The 17,352-nt window shown below is 34.4% G+C and overlaps 1 non-coding gene across 1 annotated transcript; it reads left to right on the top strand.

The window, feature by feature from the left end:
- The first annotated feature begins 8,000 nt into the window (after nucleotides 1–8,000).
- LOC116124140 lies at nucleotides 8,001–8,107 on the top strand. Its single transcript, XR_004127170.1, has one exon. It is a non-coding gene; the product is annotated as a small nucleolar RNA R71 (small nucleolar RNA).
- The last annotated feature ends 9,245 nt before the right edge of the window (nucleotides 8,108–17,352 follow it).

Raw genomic sequence — 17,352 nt, 5'->3', positions numbered from 1 at the left:
GGGTTACCATCCATATGGAATTCTCTGGTGGGTCGGTCCAGTGAACTTGCTGCGGTATAATCGCCTATAGCAAGCACCCATGTGTTGCACTAGGTTGTTCACCAAACAACCTTGACAAGTGAGATCAGTCACTGCCTTTCGACAAGGTCGTTCAACACTATGATAGCCTTACCGTATTATTTGTGCCCTTACTTTAGAATAATACTAGGGCTACGGATGTTTCTAGAATGGCCACCATATGTGCTCATAGGGTTCTCACTCAAGATTTGAAACACTTGATACCCTCATCACGGTTCTACCATTCTAAGGACATATATCAATACATATTGCAATAATAATGATTTACGCGATATAGAATAAAATGCCTTTTATTGATTAATGAACATTACAAATAGTCAATTCCACAATAATTGATTGGCTCTGGGGCATCTACTCTAACACTTCAATCAATTCTTAAATATAAAGGAAGTATAAACTGAAATTGATTGAATATCAAAGCTAGATACATCAATTCGTACCTTGCCCACCTCGGATTCACCTTTGATTTGCCAATTTCTGCCCAAATTGGAAGATCCCCAAATTTTAGTCAACTGAGGGTTTCCACAAATTCTTGCACAATCCTTGAAAAATTGAGATGATTTAGTGTTTATGAGAGTTTAGGAGTGGAGTAGTGAGAAGAATGTTTACTGGAAACGATCTAGATTGAAGGTGGAAGTGTTTAGTTCTTGGAGTCTTTTCGCTTGCTTGTGAAAAAATGGGAGAGTGACACGAGTTTATATAGAAATTGGACTTCGTCGTGGTGAAGTTCTTGATTTTGCTCAATGCTGCGGCGAACTTTTTTTCTCACCACGGCGAAATTTGGAAAATTTTAGAACTTAGATCATCGAGAGTTTATCGCCACGGCAAAGTTTATTCTTTGCCGCGACAAAGGCTTGAGGTCTCCAATTACGAATCTGGTAGTGAGTTTACTGCCACGACAAAGTTTTTTCCTCGCCGTGGCGAAATTTGGAAAATTTTTACTTCACTCCAATTTTCGATCAGTCACCTGAAAAATAACAGGAAAATGAAATTAAGCTATTTCCTAAGTCAAATAATCATAAAAACAAATGAAAAGCACTAAAAATCAGAATGATTGGGTTGCCTCCCAAGAAGCGCTTGTCTATAGTCGGAAGCTCGACTTTCTTGAGGAATCTCATTCTGGAATGTCGAGTTTGATGGGCAGTGACTTGCAACTCAACGCCCCATCAATGTGTGGCTTCAAGCACTACCCATTCACCTTAAATGTACCCTTTTCCTCATGGGAGATCTCAATAGCTCCGTATGGGTGGACTTGGGTGACTATGAAGGGTTTGGACCATCTAGACTTAAGTTTCCAGGAAAGAGCCTAAGTCTAGAATTGTAAAGCAGTACTTTTTGGTCCACTTCAAAGTTATCTTCCTTATATGTTTGTCATGCCACATCTTGGTCTTTTCTTTGTAAATTCGAGCATTTTCATAAGCTTCATGACGACACTCATCAAGTTCATTCAATTTCAGCATTCTTTCTCAGCTTGTAAATCCATGTTTAGCTGCTTAACTGCCCAATATGCCTTATGGACAAGTTCCACCGGCAAGTGACATGCCTTCCCATACACCAAACAGAATAGGGACATACCAATTGGAGTCTTAAACGCATTACGGTATGCCCTTAATGCATCATCCAACTTTCGTGACCAGTCCTTCCTGGATGCATTAACCGTCTTTTCAAGAATTCTTTTCAGTTCCCTCTTTGAAAGCTCTACTTGCCCACTAGACTGAGGGCGGTATGGTGAAGCAACTCTATGGGTCACTTTGTATTTTCGCAGAAGAGCATCAAATTGCCTATTGCAAAAATGAGTTCCACCATCATTAATGATTGCCCGTGGTACCCCAAATCTTGAGAAAATGTTCTTCCTCACCAAGTTAACCACCACTTTGGCATCATTGGATGGTAATGCCACTGCTTCCACTCATTTTGACACATAGTCAATAGCACCAAGATGTACAAATTCCCATTTGAATTCGAAAAAGGGCCCATGAAGTCTATCCCCCAAACATCAAAAGGTTTAATGACTAATATGTTTGCATCTCGTCTCTCCTTGAAATATTTCCACTGCGTTGACATTGTTCACATTCTTGAACCACCCGGAAAGCATCCTTGAATAGAGTTGGCTAATAAAATCTAGATTGAAGGACCTTGGCTACTGTTCTAGTTCCTCCAAAGTGACAACCGACTTCCTTCTCATGACAATGCCTTAGAATACTTTCCATTTCCTCTTCAGGGACACACCTTTGTATCATATGATCTGCACAGTGTTTATACAAAAACTGATCTTCCCAAAAATAAAATTTCAAGTCAGAGAAGAATTTCTTCTTTTGCTGGAAAGTCATGCTACTTGGAAGCACTCTTGATGATAAGTGATTTGCAACATCTACATACCAAGGTGCTTCTTCAACTCTCATCAATTGCTCATCCGAAAATGTCTCCTTGATTTGAGTTTCCTCACCACTTCCTTATGCCGGTTGTTCAATCTTTGATAGATGATCTGCCACCACATTTTCTGACCCTTTTTTGTCTCGGATCTCCAATTCAAACTTTGCAGTAGTAGGATCCATCTTATTAGCCTTGGTTTTTCCTTTTGCTTTGCCAACAGATGTTTGAGCGTTGAGTGGTCCATGTAGACAATCACCTTAGCACCTAGCAAATAAGAACGAAATTTGTCAAATGCAAAAACAACGGCTAATAGCTCTTTTTCAGTGGTGGTGTAATTCAACTATTGCATTGGTTAGTGTCTTGCTAGCATACTGAATTACATGCAAAACTTTGTTCTTCCTTTGTCCTAAAACTACTCCTAATGAAAAATTACTAGCATCACACGTCAATTCAAAGGGGAGTTCCCAATTGGGAACTGTAATAATGGGTGCAGACACTAATAATTTCTTAAGAGTTTGAAAAGCACGTATGCATTCATCATCAAAATCAAAAGAGGCATCCTTAATCAACAAATATCAAAGGGGTTTAGAAGTTTTGGAGAAATCCTTTATAAACCATCTATAGAACTGTAACGCCCACATGGAGGTACGTAATTTAATTTATGCTCTTATACCTTTAGTTGATTTTTGCTAAAGTTATTTTGAGAAAATGTGAAGAAAATGCCTTAAACTTGTATTAAGGGTAAAATGGTCTTTTCACTCAAAATTAGTTGACAAAGTGGGGAGTGAAAAGAGACAAAATTTCATGGAGAATGCAATAAAAATGAGGGCATTATGGTAATTGAGTAAGGGACATAGATGGAATTTTAAAGAAAGTGCAAGGGCAAAATGGGAAACTAATATATATATTTTTATGTTATATCAAATTGAAGAGTGAAACCCTAGCCACTCTTACCCATTTTCACGCCACTTTCACCTCCATATTCTCTCAAATTCTTCAATTCTTCTTCAAAGGAAATTCATAGGTTTTATGTATTTTTGAGTGGATTTTCAATCCCAAGCAACTTTAGGTAAGATCCTTGCACTAAGAAGTGATTTTTCATTTTTAAAGTGTTGAATTTTGATGGTTTGCGCTTATAGGATTTAAGAGGAAGAGAGTTTGATCAAAGAAGGTTCTTAAAGGGTTGGATTGCTCATATCAAAGGTAAGTAAATCCCACCCAAGTTATGATTTGAGAAATCTAGTGTGTAGAGATTTTACATACATGTATATGCTTATGATTTTGAGAATTGTTGATGAAATTGATGAATTATTGATGAGTCTGATGATTATTGATGAATAGAATTTAGTCATGAGAAGTAGTTTTGGTTATATGATGATTAATTGAAGTTTGGTTGAAGTTGGAAAGAGTTGAGTAGAATTTTTGGGAGTGTATTGTTTTGGACAGGTTTGGTAATTGTTTAAGGGAGTTTTACTCCAAATATTGGTGGCTTGAGAAAGAGATAGAATTGTAGTCAAATTAGAGTTTGTATGCATGCAATATGTTTGATGAAATGTCCAAGAGAAGTGTATGCATGAGTTTTATTCATTTATGAATTGATATGAGTTGTAGATGGTAGAGAGAAACTTATTTTTATGCTATATGGCATCCTTGCATTTAAACATTTGCATTTAGAAAGAATTATAAGCATGAAACCATCTATATGTATACATCTTCATAAAAGCATGAAAAAGCACTAAAATATGTTGATGAGAAAATAGAAAGAAATGAGAATATCAAAGATATTCAAATCTGAATTTTTAGCTAAAGAAGTGTAAAAAGATAAAAAGAAGAGAAGGTTGTTGCGATGGGGAGCCCGTGAGTGACATAGTCCCACATGCACGCTGCCTTTAGTGAGTAGCCTCAGAATTCAGAAAGAAGAATTGTACAGTCCATTAGAAGTGTGTGTGGATGAAGACTGTACCCAGAATTAGAGAATTTAGTCACATGGCCAAGGCTCCAAATCCATGCCTCAACCGAGTCCGATCGGCAAGAAAAGAAAGAATAGAAAAGAAAAGAAAGAAAAGAAAAGAAAAGAAAGAAAGAATAGAAAAGAAAGAAAGACTAGAAACGAAAGAAAGAAATAAAGAATAAGAAACAGAAAACAGAATAAGAAAAATAGAAAGAAAATGCATAATTTACGCATTTGTGCATTTGCATCATGAAAATGCATAATACCATGCTCATTATCATGAGTAGTGAAAAATTAGAAAATTGAGAGAAAAACAGTGAGAAAAATAGAGAAAGAACAAGAAAGAATAGAGAAAGAACAGAGAAAGAATAAAGAATACTCGGGGAATTGGTTGTAAGGAAAGAAAATTCAGGATTTAAGCAACGGAGAGAATGATAGCATAGTGGGTTTACTTACTAAGCAATTAGTGCTCACTCCATTGTTTTTGATGTTTTTGCAGGTAATAGGTGAGTTGTAGTCACTCAAAACATCACACAGTGGAAGGATTGGGCTACACTATCAAGTTTCTATTTTGAGTATATTTTGTAAATATTTGTATATAAAGAAAAATTAAATATGGGCCCATACTTTATTACTCGTTCATATGTGTAATTTCATATATATTTTTTTAATGAGTTTTATTGATTATTTTACGAGTATACTAGCTAGAAAGAAAGTATTACAAGAACCTCGCATCCCCCAGGAAACTCTGGACTACCTTGACGTTTGCAGGTGATGCAGCTTCTCAATCACTTCTGTTTTGGCTCGATTCACTTCAATGTCATCCTTTGAAATTCGGTGACTGAGTACTATTCATTCTTGAACCATGAAGTGACACTTCTCCCAATTGAGCACCAAATTTGTATCTTGACATCGCTGAAAAACAAATGAAAGGTTAGACAAGCAATTATCGAAAGAAAAACCAAAAACAAAGAAGCCATCCATGAAGACTTCTATGAACCGCTCCACCATGTCACTGAAAATTGACATCATGTATCGTTGGAATGTGGTCGGTGCATTGCACAACCCAAAAGGCATCCTTCTGTAGGCAAATGTACCATAGGGACAAGTGAATGTAGTCTTCTCTTGATCTTCAGGAGCAATGACAATCTGATTATAGCTTGAAAAGCCATCCAAGAAACAATAATAAGCATGCCCCGCTAGTCTTTCTCACATTTGATCGATGAAAGGAAGTGGAAAATGATCATTTCTTGTTGCTTCATTCAGTTTTTTGTAGTCGATGCACAACCTCCAACCCATGACTGTCCTAGTTGGTATCAATTCATTGTTGTCATTCTTTATTATCGTGATACCTCCTTTCTTTGGAACCACTTGCACCAGGCTCACCCAAGGACTATTTGAAATAGGGTAGATGATGCCTGCATCTAAGAGTTTCACCACTTCCTTCATGGAAGGATTCAATCTCCATTGCGGTTGCACCCTAGGTTTGACATCATCTTCCATGAGTATCTTGTGCATACAAAAAGATGGAGAGATGCCTTTAATGTCCGATATGGTCCATCCAATTGCTGATCTATGCTCTCTTAACACCCGAATCAACCTCTCTTCCTCTAGTTTACTCAACTTTGCATTGATGATCACTAGAAAGGATTCTGATTCACCAAGATATACATATTTAAGGTGAGATGGTAAAGGCTTTAATTCAAGTTTTGGAGGTTCTTCGGTTCTTGCCTTTTCTTTTTTTTTTTCTATGTCAAAATCTTCAAATTCTGCATCTTAGCTTGCATTCATCGGTTGAAGTGTTTCCAAAAGCCTAGCACATTCATTCTTCACCGGCTCATCCACCTCGGTTGTTTTTTATTGGGCAATGCAAGTTTTTAAAGGTAGTTGAGAGGTGTTCTCTTCGATAGCATATGCTAGCAGTCTATCCACCAAGTCTACACTAAAGCATGAATCTGACTCTGATGGAAATTTCATGGCCTCAAAGACATTGAATGTCACCATTTCATCTTGGACCCTTAAGAGCAATTTTCCTTCTTGTACATCAATTAAGGCTCTTCCGGTGGCAAGAAATGGTCGTCCCAAGATTGGAGGCATTTCCTTGTCCTCTTCCATATCCAACACGACAAAGTTTGCAGGAAAGATGACTTTGTCCACCTTAACCCGTACATCTTCAACTATGGCCCTTGGATGCTTGATGGATCTACCTACAAGTTGCAAAGACATGGTTGTAGGCTTCATTCACCAATCCCTAGTCTCTTGAAAACAGAAAAATGCATTAGATTAATGTTTGCACCTAGATCACATAAAACTCTATTGAATGTAATATCTCCTGTAACACAAGGGATAGTGAAGCTCCTTGGATCCTTGAGTTTTGGTGGCAGCTTCTTTTGTAGAATGGCACTGCACTCCTCTAAAGCATCATTGTTTCCTCCTCTTCCAACTTCCTTTTGTTTGACAGAATTTCCTTGAGGAATTTTGCGTAGCTCGGCATCTGCTGCAAGGCATCTGTAAAAGGAATGTTAATTTGTAGTTTTTTAAATACCTCAAGGAATTTCATGAACTACTTATCCTGATTTTTCTTTCCGAGTCTCTAAGGAAAAGGAACAAGACGGGTATGATGTGCCAACTCCGATGGTATCTCATGAAATGGCAATTTTTCTTTTTTTGGCCTCTCTTCCTTCTTCGGTTCTTCTTCTCTGGGACTCGTTGGCTTCTTTTCAATCATACTTCTTCCTCGAATTCTTCATCGGATTCTTCTTTTGCTTTACTTGGTGGGTTCTCATCCTTCCCTTTTTGTTCAACACCTTCCAAAATTGTTCCACTTCGTAAAGTTATTGCATTTGCTTGTTCTCGTGGATTTGTCACTGTATTACTTGGTAGGGAACCTTGTGGTCGCTCATTTAGCTTTTTGGCTATTTGCCCCATTTGTACCTCTAAGTTTCGAATGGAAGCCCCCTGGTTTCTGAAATTTGCCCTCGTCTCACTCATGAAACCTGTGGTCTCTTGCATGAACTTCTCGAACATATCTTCCAATTTTGACAATCTTTGATCCCCTGGTTGATGATTTACCCCAACTTGATTTTTTGGTGCATTTCTTTGGTTCCATTGATTATTCTGATTGCCCCAAGATAGATTTGGATGATTTTTACAACTAGGATTGTACGTGTTGGAGAAAGGATTGTTTTGTTGTCTCTGATTCCTTGCCAAATAGTTGACTTGTTCTGATGATGATAAAGCTGAAGCAAAGGTATTCCCCTCTTGGCATTCATTGCTAGCATGGTTACCTGCACAAAAATCACTTGTCATTTGAGGTGTTTGAATATAATTTACCTGCATACCTCCTAAATGCTTTTGAAGTGTTGTAAGTTGGATTGAAATGGCCATGTAAGCATCAACTTCATGAATACCCATAGACTTCTTTTAATGCATTCTCTCATTATGTCTCTGATAGTTGTTACTTGCTAGGACTTCAAGTAACTCATAAGCTTCTTCAGGTGTCTTGTTTTGCAATGCTCCTCTAGCTGCTACATCCACCATTGTTTACACATTTATCTTCAACCCATTATAAAACGTTTGGACTTGCATCCAAACCGGAAAACCATGGTGTGGACACTTTCTCAACAGTTCCTTATATCTTTCCCAAGCTTCATAAAGTGACTCATTCTCTTCTTGCAGAAATGATTTGATGTCGTTTCTCATTCTTGCAGATTTTGCTGGTGGGAAATATTTAGTCAGGAACTTTTGTGCCAATTCATTCGAGGTGGTGATTGTTCTTGCTTGTAGTGTCATTAACTATCCCTTTGCTTTATCTCTTAACGAGAATGGAAATAGTCTTAACCTGATGGTATCATCCGACACTGCATTTGCCTTGAATGTGTCGCAAATCTCTAAGAAGTTTGCAATGTGTAAATTTGGGTCTTCCTTTGGATCTCCCCCAAATTGTATCGATTGTTGGATCATTTGGATGATTGCTGGCTTTATTTCAAAATTGTTGGCTTGCACCGGTGGTCTAGTCATACTTGGACCACTACCATCAACCGAGGGCACTGAGAATTCCCTTAACGTTCTATTTTCAGCCATATCAATAACTATCGCCTCTCGTTCTCTTCTCTCTCTGTTAAGTCTTCTTCCAGTTCTTTCAATCTTTGGATCAATAAGAACCACTGGATGACATCTAGCTCTTCGCATAAACTACACAGAAAGAAAGAGACTGTGAGATCACAAGCGAACAGAAAAGAAATAGCAAAATTAAACTAGAAAACAATTAAAACTAAAATTAAACTTCAATCTAGCTAAAAAAAAAAGAAAAATTCAATATTAACATAAAAACAATCCTCGGCAACGATGCCAAAAACTTGATGCGTGTTTGTACAACAGGCAATGTGTAGCAAGTGCACTAGTCGCAACAAGTAATAGAATGATGAGTAAAGTATCGTTCCCACGAGGATTGCGTGTCAAGTACTAATTTTCCTAATTTGTATCAAGTTGGAGTAAATGAAAAATGGTTGGATTTGCAGGAGACAACTAAGCTAAAGTTAAAACAAAATCAACAACGTAATTTAAAATCTAACTAATGAAGGCAAAAACAATTCAAGAAAATATCAATTCAAGACAAAGCGGTTAGGGTTTTGACTTCACTAGGACTTTCTGGTTTAGTCTGCGATTTCTGTTCCTTCTAAGTTCACAAGCAAGGATTATAAATCGGACATCCTAATCTATAGAATACACGTTCTCAAGCTATATTCTGCTACTTGTCCCTACTAAGCTTCCGCACTCTACAAATTGAAGGTTAATAGTTCCAAGTCCATTAAGCTAAGTTGAATCCTAATTTGATTTCATGGATCTCCGAACCTATCTCTAGCGTTCAATCAGTCAATGGTATTTACTCTAAGAAGCTAATACATGAATCACTTCTCAGTCTTAACATGCTCAACAATTAATTGCAATTAAAAAAGAATAAATACATAATCCAAACCAATAGAATGTGAAAACAACATCAATTTATAAATTAGATATTAAAATCCCAATTACCTCAAAATCCTAACCCAAAAGTGACTTAGTTCATACTAAAAATAAAACAAATCCTAAGAAAAGAGGTAAGAACAAAGTTCAATGTGCTAGAAAAACGGAAAAAGAATAAAATCTTCCCTATTTGATGAACCCAAAGGCTTCCAATCTCCAATTTCTCTCTTCTTTTCTCCAAACAGTGTCGAACCCCTTAGAAAATGAACAAATCCTCCTTAAATAGTTGACCCTAAAACCCTAAGACTCCCCTAATACAATTATAACTCACAGTTTTAATAAATTGAAAATTTGCAGTTTTTGCCGCGGTGAAGAATAAACTTCGCCATGGCATCGAGTTGGATTTTATTGAACTATCTGACCCGAGACTTTCTTGCTGCAGCAAACTTTTCTAAACTTTTTTGAAATTACGAAACTTTCCTTCGCTTGCTTCTTTGCTTGAATCTTCAATCTTAGTGATCCCCAATAGGAACAAGCTTCATAGTGCTTCCAATTCAAATCAAAATTTTCCCGATTTCTAAAATTCATTTGATTCTGGGTCCAGAAACTCGATTCTGCTTTGTTTTGCTCTAACTGCACGTTTTGGCCTGAAACGTAAAATATATGAAATTAAGTTGCAATTCAGGCACAAATTTAAGAAGAAGTATCCAAAATCCAGCCAAAAAGCATGGATAAAATAGTATAATCCTAGGATTATCACCAACAAAAACTAGACCCATGCAAATGAATAAAGAATTACTTGAACACTGTCATAAAGAAATCAAAGACTTACAAGATAAAAATATGTGTATAAAAAATATATATATATAGTCGATGCACGACTGGCCAAATCTAGTCGGTCGTACGTCGATGCGATGACTCTGGCCACCCTTCGGCAGTGGTGGCAGACTGCCAGTATTGAATGGGTGGATGGGGGTGTTTTTATCATTTTTAATGTTTTTTATTATAGAGATGTTTAGTAAATTAACAAACCTAGGGAGTGTTTTTGTTAATTTTCAAATCCTACCTCGTTATTATTATCCAACTCTTATTTTATCAAAAATACTATTCAAAATACTAAAACAAACGCATCCTAGATATTCAATATTCAATTCATCATAATTTTTTTATAAATTAAAAAAATTTGAAATAACAATGGTTTTTGGCTTCATTAGCCATGGTAAACTGCCAGTCAACGATAGTTCAACCATCGTTGACTAGCGGTCAATGCAGGTCAAAGGTGGCCCACTAGCAACAAATCTAGTTCCATTAAGATCGAAACAAACTGATTTATAGGAATCCGATTATGGCATCAATTTTGGCCACAAAAGGTGATGGAATATTTCAACACCTTCTACGACCAAAATAAGTATCGAAATCCAGTGATTAAACCAGATTCCTATAGATCAGAGAAGTCTGATCTACACTAGGCGAAAGGTGGTGCCAATGTGCTGCTTTTGACCATCGGTCAACGGTGGTTGAGTATTGGTCAACGATAGTAATTGCCCGATAGCTGTTAATAATTAATATTATCAGAATATATTTTTAAATACTTATTAAAATACAAATTACTATGAAGGAAAATTTGTATTTTGACTAATTACTTAGCTTAAAATACAAAAATTAGATTAAACATACATATTAAAATTTATGGATTGGATAATCCCTAATCCAATCCATTATCCACAAAAATCAATCCAATCCAATCCATCTTTAGATTTTAGGAAATCTCATGATGAAATTGTTACTTAAGCAAATCTCAGGGACCAAAATTATTTAAAAACTACACTTGATTAAAGTGTTACTGAAGGAAATTGTTATTGTCCCATCATTTTGGTCGCTGTAATTTGTTAATTATATTTATAGGGAGGAATATTATCAATTTAGGTACAACTTTTTTAAGAAATAAAAAAATTTGTTCAATTCAGGGTTACTAAATAGTAACTTCAATCAAATTAGGGACAAAACGGACACTAATTCCAATTTGCACAATTTAGGGGTACTAAATAGTAACTTTGTTCGATTTAGGGACACTAGATGTTAATTTTAAATGAAGACAATAAAAAGACTTAGATACCCGTAGTTTTTTGGTTTTAGTCTTTCAATTTTAAATTTAAAAACTAAAAAAATAATTAAGTGAAATATTTAACAAAAATTGTTTACTTTTAAATTTTAAATATTAAAAATAATAATAAAATAAGAAAAACTAAACATAATAAAACAATTTAAGTAAAAAGGAGAAAAACCGGTTTTAAATTTTAAAAAATGAATTTTTATTTTTACATGAAGGAAAGAACAACTATTTTTATTTTTAGATTTAAAAACTAAAAATAAATTAAAAACATAAAGTAAAAAAAGTAATTTCACTTTTTTTATTTCACTTCATTTTGATATATATATATATTCTTAGCAAATTAATAACGTTTCTAGCATATGCTATGGTGTTAATAGGGGTACATGCAAATTGTAACTTCACAGTAGACTTAGGTTTAATTAATAGAAGTAACATTTTTCTCTCGTTGTGTGTTTCTTCAACTTTCTCTCATTTTCCCTAATCATTTTCTCTCCTACCAAACATCATAGACTCTCACCTAAATTTTACCAAAATCTATATTGAAGATCTTAGGACTTCCAAATGTAAAATATCTATATTGAAGATTTTAGAACCGTCAAATATATTAAATTAAAGAGTATATTATTATCTCCAGAATGATCAAATTTATGGTTTGCTTTCGGTTGTCAAGTCATGCAGGGCAATATATGTGGCAACTTCTTTAAAACTTTCAACAATAAAATGGACCTCATATATCATCTTCTTCCCAATCAACCTGCTATGGTAAATATCTACTCTTTTTTTAAAGGAAAATAAATAAATAATCAACAAAAAAATACTAAAAAAAAGGGGTTAAAAAAAGGAACAGTTTCTTGATATGCAGCTAACTAAGCTTGCTCAGCAATCAAAAAGCACTTTTGAGAATCACTTTCTCCTAAGTGTTTTTATTAATTTATTATTATTATATTGCTTAAAAGAAGTAAGAGAATGTACCTTTGATAGGATCAATAGTATACTTTCGATAGGATCAATAGTGGCAGTTTAAGTAGTTGAATTTTGAAAGATGACACAAATGCAGAATAAATGAGCGAAGGATGAGAAGAAAAAGAAAGCGGCTTCAGTTTGAAATTTATCTTTACAAGCAAAGGAGGAGGAATCGAGGAAGTGGCAGTCATGTAAAACTTAATTACAATTTCATCAATAGTAAAGAATCAATAATATAATTATATTTATATACCCTAAATCACATAAACATAAATCTTATAATCTGAAACTTGATGAGTTTTCACTATTTATGAAAGATGTAATACATACCTGATTTCATGAGTAATTTCTTGATGAACTGTGAAAGAAGGTAGTGTATCTCTCTCCTTTGAAGTTTGATCTCTAACAAAATTTTTTGAGGCTATTGAGGCAAATGATAAAAAATGAATAAATCAAGGAAGAATGGAAAGTGTGTAAATGCAAATGTGGTTAGGAAGAGAGATGCTGCAAAGTTTTGGGATGTTTAGAGAGAATGTGATATGCTTGGAGTGTTTATGTAATGAACAAGTGAGACTAATCCTTTTATTTTGTTTGATTTTTTTTTTCGTTCTTTTATAACTCAATACCCTAGCCTAAACATTATAAGATTAATAGAGTCCTACTGATCTAAAGTTGTGTGATTGTTCTACATTAGTGGAGAGTGGTTTGAAAGATAGGCATATTGAGTTTGTCCTTATAGAGTTTTACTTTTATTTCATAATTAATGGGATCAAGTTTATGTCTATAGATGTTGCATATGAAATTATTTCTGGTGTTAGGATCGACAGACTATGGATTGATGAATGATTAGAGAGTTGAGAGCAAAGGTGAAATTAATATTTAGGATGTTCTTAGAATTGAAGTGATGTTTGATTATTTTCTTTGCTATGTGTGTATGCAATTTCTAAGACATTTGTATGGATTAATCTGGAAACTATTGTTTTAATTTTCGGTGTGCTTCAAGATGAGTTAGATAGGTTTTGTAGGATATTTGTGGGTAACATCGCTGTAAACCCTCACAAGACTAAAACTCATCCACTAAGGGGACATAGGGGTGTGGAAATCCGGTTAACCGAACTGGATTGCACACCTTTTTAACCGAACCGGTCTTTCGGTTCTAAGGATAATCCAAACCGAATTATCCTTTGAATCGCTTATTAACATAACCGAATTATTTCTTCAGTTATCGGTTAACCGGTTTATAAACCGATTTTACAAAAAGTTGAAGCTGGACTCTTTAGATTCTTAGAATAGCAAGGACACCAAATGGCCATTTCACAGCCGTCGATTTCAAATACCCCAAATCACAATTCAATGCTTACATAACAAACAAACCAACACTTGAGATGCACAGAATCAATCTCACAGATTGAGACATCTCATAAATAAAAATGCAAATGCAGAGCTTTTAAACAAACTCTAAAACTAAAAATATACCAAACTATCGAAGAATAAGAATGTTGAAGGCCAATCATGGCGTTCTCTTCTCGCTTCTTATCTAAATCCAAACAGAAAAGTAATGAAGGAGAAGAAATAGAGAAGACGAAAAAGAAAAAGAAACAGGAAAGTGAAAGTGAAAGGAGAAGAAGACCAAAAAGGAAAGGAAAAGTGGAGAAGGAGAGGAAGAGAAAAAGACGAAAAAGGAAAAGGAAGTTGGTGAAGGAGAGGAAGAGAAAAAGACGATAAAGAAAAAGAAACAGGAAAGTGAAAGGGCAAGAAGACAAAAATGAAAAGGAAAAGTGGAGAAGGGCAGGAAGAGGAAAAGACGAAAAGGAAAAAGGAAATTGGTGAAGGAGAGGATGAGAAAAAGACGATAAAGAAAAACAAAAGTCTTGAAAAGAAAGAGGAAGCAGTGAAAGAAGAAGAGACGAAAAGAACAATAATTGAGTGGAGAAGTAGACCTAAGAAAATGTGCAGGAGAAGCAGATTGGAGTCTGCATACCCAAGAAAAAGTGGGGGGAAAAAGCAGAGATAATATATTTTTTTTTCAAAACTGGTTTTCAGTTAACAGGTTTAACATTACCCTTAAACCGTTAGTCAAATCAAAAATTCGGTTAGTTATTTTTGAAAATCGAAACAATCCAAAAAACCGATTTTCATGTTCGGTTCAGTTTGTTTGTTTTTTTTTTTTTTTTTTTTTGGCAGCTCTAATATGTATCATATATTTTCCTTCCTTTACGAAGATTTAAGGTTTGGCTTGAAAACATGGATTCCATTTTTCTTACTATTTAGCTATAATCTTTTTAACATTCTATGATCCTTAATATTGTTAGCCAATTACAATATAACATTACCGAATTTCATTTTTCCTTGTTATATTTTTCTTTTCTAAAAACCATCATTTGGTGATTGAACGATCAATTAAAATTTTTGAATATATTATTCAAGATGTTGAGTTCGTTTACCTCAACCCCTAATAAGACGGGTCACTAGAAGTTTATCCGATTGTTAACTTTAAAGTCTTAAGAAATTAATTGAAATGTGTATAAGTTAGCTTGGGTACTTCCAATTGGAAAAAAAAAAAATAATAACTTGAAGTTGGCTAGTTTTCCAAAATAATAATAATTCATTTATTGTATATGGTATTATGGGATTCGACATTTGACATTTGTAATATGTTCCATTTGTAGGCTATACATAAATTATTGTGGCAAGAGGACTATCATCACATTCGTGGCTCTTAACTCTTATAATTTATAAAGAATAAGATCCAGTCACATTTGACACATCAAAAGCACAGCTCACATCAATTCCATTATCTAATATTATTTTTATTTGATTATATGAACATGGACCCTCAATATAAATTTGCTGCATCCACTCTTGATTGCGGGTAAATTTAAGAAATTAAAATTAGTTACTCATTTATAAACAATTCTGGTAGACACACAAATCAAACGAAGAATAAAACGAAAGTAAAAAATCTGTTAAAAATTCAGACTTGTTAGTTTATTGTCCTGACAAATTGCAACATTATTGTCCTGAACAGTTGCAAAATCCCTGTTAACATTAAATTAAAAAACTTTAAAATAAAAAATGTGGCTTAAATAAGTGAAATGGTGTTTTGTTTTTTGTATTAAAGTGGAATGAGGTAAAACAAATGTGGTGCTCCCTCACAGACTCACAGTACGTAGGTTCACTCACTTTAGCTGAGGCTTTCTGTAAACCCCTGAAGTTTAGTGACCGAACCAGAAAACCCATAGTTTTCGAAATAAAAAATTTATACCCTTATGATTGACAAATATTTGAGAAAAATTCTACATAAAATCTTGGGTATAATGATTAATACACCCTTATTTTGTCTTTTATAAAAGTTGATATATGACATTTGTCACATGGTCAAAGTAGTAAATATATTAAGGGCACATTTAGATTATTATTTTTATCCATATTCCTAATCCTATTCTCCAAATAATATTTGGCACATTATTCCAGAAATATTACCCTGTTCTTTTAATTACTTTTAGACCTCATAAGGTTATTAATTTCATCAAATACACCCTGAAAAAAAAGTTTAAAAATTATCAAAAACACCCCCGTAACCCATACTTGCTAGATTCCTGCAATCACCGTCAATGGTTGCCGGAATCTGTACAACGGTCTACTTGCTGACCAGAAATGGCCGGAAGTTCATCGATCTGGCCTTTTCCGGCCAGATCCACCATGGATCCGGCCGGAAAAGGCCAGATCTGGGTGGTTTAGAAATCTATAATAAAATTATTGAAGTTTTAGAAGATTATGATATTATTGATAAAGTGATAAGTTTAACTTTAGATAATACAAGTTCTAATAGTAAAGCTATATATTTTTTTCAAACTAATTATCCTTTATATAACAATTTGAAGTTTTTTCACCAATGTTGTGCATGTCATGTTATTAATTTAATTGTGAAAAGTGGTATGAAAACAATTAAAAAAAAATATTGATAGAATTAGGGAATCTTTAGCTTGGATTACTGATAGTAATAAAAGAAATGCTGAATTTCAAGAAGCTTGTATAAAATCAAATATGTCTCCTAGAACTTTTGCATTAGATATGCCTGTTAGATGGAATAGTACTTATTTAATGCTTGATTCATGTTTACCTTATGCTAATATAATTAGTTATTTTGTAGCAAATAATAGAGGTCCTCATTATTTGGTAGAAAATGATTGGAAGATAGCTAAAGTATTTCATTCTTTTCTCAAATGTTTTTACCAATCCACTTTACAACTTTCTGGTGTGTATTATCCTACTAGTCCATTGGTAATACATACAATTATAAAAATTTCCGAGTTATTTACAAAAAACAAAGACAATGAAATTTTACATGCACCAATAAAGGCAATGAAATTTTTTTTTTTGAAATATTGGAAACCCATTCCTTTTCTTTATTGTTTAGGTGCTATATTTGATCCTAGAATTAAATTAGCACGTTTAGAAAATGGTTTTGACAATTTAAGTGAAAATTTACAAACCGAATCATATGTCAATCAAATAGGAGAGGTAAAAAATAGTCTTTTCGAAGTATATTTCCAATATGAAAACAGGTATGGGAACCCGCAGTCGCAAAGAGGCGAAATATCCAGAGAAGCTGTAGCAGAAGAAACAACAAATGAAGACTTATACTCTTGGAATGCACTGAATAGGCCGAAGAGGACCTGAATCCGAAGCACAGCCGCAACCTCCTCTTCAGAAGCACCATCAACAACAACAACAATAACAACTACTAATATACTGTCCTCCATGGAGTCGCAGAGTAATGAACTTCAACAATATTTGGCAACCCCCGAAATGTTTTCAACAGGTCACTTTGATATCTTAGAGTATTGGAGAGCCAGAAAATGTATTTTTCCGGTATTATCAAGACTTGCCTTGGATGTTTTCGCTG

Source organism: Pistacia vera, unplaced genomic scaffold (genome assembly GCF_008641045.1).
Source record: "Pistacia vera cultivar Batoury unplaced genomic scaffold, PisVer_v2 Contig15, whole genome shotgun sequence".
In the NCBI taxonomy this organism is placed as follows: domain Eukaryota; kingdom Viridiplantae; phylum Streptophyta; class Magnoliopsida; order Sapindales; family Anacardiaceae; genus Pistacia; species Pistacia vera.
This window is presented reverse-complemented; position numbering and strand designations above follow the sequence as displayed.